We start from the raw sequence: 2,088 nt of genomic DNA on the forward strand, positions 1-2,088 counted from the left end.
TCTCCCCTCCCTGCTACCCCAAAGCTGGACTTGGGTTTGGGTTCCTGGGTAGCTTCAATCTGCAGGGACAGGCGCTACAGAGTGTAGCTCCTCTGCCAAATGTGGATGAAAAGGGGCCAAGTGCCTAACCTGGCACCTCAGGGAAGGCCTGTGTGCAGCCCTGCAGACTGAGAGACCTAGAGTAACCACAAAGGATGGTCTGAAATGAAAACTTCTCAACTAAAAGCAGTTTATGGCCGGTAGTCATGTCCTAGGCTAGAATCTTCCCTGACAAAGGTCAATCTTTATCTTAACTAAGCCTTTCTATTGTCTTTTGCATTTACCATAACCCCTTTCTCCAGACCCCTCAGGGCACAACCAATGCACCAGGGAGGGGCCCATAAATCTCATTGTTACTGTTATCTTGTTAATTGTTGACTGTTAACTATCCTGTACCCACATCTGTAAAAGATGCATGTGTCTATCATTTTACTTTTCACTCAGTCCCAGAGGTTTCTTTGTCTTGCTTTCCCCACCTCCCTAATCTACCACCAATGGATTTCATGTGACCCACTCGCATCTTCTCTTTTTATTGTAACGTATAAAATAAGGTGCAAACCTGCCATTCTCTGGAGCATTATCTCAATAATCCATTGAGATTTTGCTTCCTGGCAACTGTCGACAGTTTGGCTGAAATTAACTCACAAAAAACTCTCTATAGGTTTGAATGTCTCTTATGTTGACACAAAGGTGCCTCTGGAGTAGGCAAAAGACTCCTTCCAAAGAGCAATGTGTTTATCAGGTAAACTTGTCTCTAGGTTTCCAAGTGTGTGTGGGGGGTGAGATTCTGTACTTGCCCCAGGGTAGAAGTTGTATTCTTCCCTCAGCCCATTTCTCAGAAGGGAAAGCTGAGGTTCAGAGGGGCTTCCAGACCTGGAGGTGCCCTGGCTTTGCTGAGGACCACTCCTGGAGGTCACAGTTTAGCAAAGGGGTTAAAACACAGATTGGAGTCGGGGTTAGCTCCCGAATCTCTGAGCAAATTTAGGCAGGCCCCTTTCGTCTCAGTTTCCTTATCTCTACAATGGAGACAGAAAGCTCAGCTACGTATTGTCAAGGTTCACAGTTAGCTTGCCTCTCCCCGCCCTCTGGGCTCGGAGCACTCCGGCCTGGCCGACTACAAGCCCCAGCATGCCTCAGGAAGCGAAGTCCAGTGACAGACAGGTGGCTCTGCGAATTGTAGCCGGCCAAGGGATTCGCTGCGGCGCGTGCGCAGACCTGCAGGTCTGGGCGGGGAGCTAGGGGCTGGGAGACGCTTCGCGATGCAGTGTGCCCGGAGGTATGCGTTAATGTGTGGGGCCCCCCGAGGAGGGTCAGGGTGCAGCATCTGGGAGACGGGAGGGGATCTGTAGGCCCTGGAGGAGAAGGGTGCAGAATTTCGGAGATCGGATGACATTTGGGGTGCAGAATCTAAGGAGGTTTGAAGGAATCCGGGAGCGCTAGGATTCCGGGGCTGCAAGATCTGAGATCAGAGGGAGCAACGTGAGGGGCTCTCCTAATTGATAAGGAAGAAGCATTTTCTGTGTGGCATTGGGGAAAACTGAGGAGGCGGGTTCTTGTTTGCAAGGAGGTGAAGGTTTGATGACAACACATGTTATGGGGGTGAGTAAAGAGGAACGTGCAAGGTTTGAGGGTGCACGGTGCTTGATGGAACGGGGCGATCAGATTGAGGGAGGGCAGCAATCTGAGGTGTGGGGCTGGGGTGTTAAACTGGGGTGCAGGGTGGAAGGCTGCAGAGATGAGAAAAGATGAAAGGATCTGTTTCAGATTTAGGGCACGCGAGTGAAGAATTGGTGAGGGTTGCAAATATGAAGCCCTAAGGACTTGAATTCTGTACTGTGAGAGGGTGGGGCACTGGGTTTGGGGTGGATTGAATGGTGGGGTAGCGATGTCACAACTAGAGAATTAAAGCGCTCTGACTAGATTTGTGAGTTGTTGGCTGCTGAAGGAATTTTCCTGAAGTCTGCATGGGAAGCAAAGAGAGTTCTGGGGACTGGAGGACCAAGAAGTGATGCATGAAACCATGCGTGTATGAAGTTTAACAGCGTTCAG

The 2,088-nt window shown here is 50.2% G+C and overlaps 2 protein-coding genes across 3 annotated transcripts in view; one reads left to right on the forward strand and one right to left on the reverse strand.

Annotated features, from left to right (window-relative positions):
* The window catches only part of ASTN2 (astrotactin 2), a 647,457-nt gene that overhangs the window by 195,678 nt on the left and 449,691 nt on the right, over window positions 1-2,088 (reverse strand). The gene's annotated exons all lie outside the window — the stretch shown is intronic.
* Window positions 1,252-2,088, forward strand: part of TRIM32 (tripartite motif containing 32) — an 11,951-nt gene continuing 11,114 nt past the window's right edge. The window contains exon 1 of the mRNA XM_015569894.1: window positions 1,252-1,315. The gene's annotated coding sequence lies outside the window, so the exon portion shown is untranslated. The remainder of the gene's footprint in view (window positions 1,316-2,088) is intronic.

The sequence above is a fragment of the Myotis davidii genome, unplaced genomic scaffold (assembly GCF_000327345.1).
Source record: "Myotis davidii unplaced genomic scaffold, ASM32734v1 scaffold866, whole genome shotgun sequence".
Taxonomy (NCBI): Eukaryota; Metazoa; Chordata; class Mammalia; order Chiroptera; family Vespertilionidae; genus Myotis; species Myotis davidii.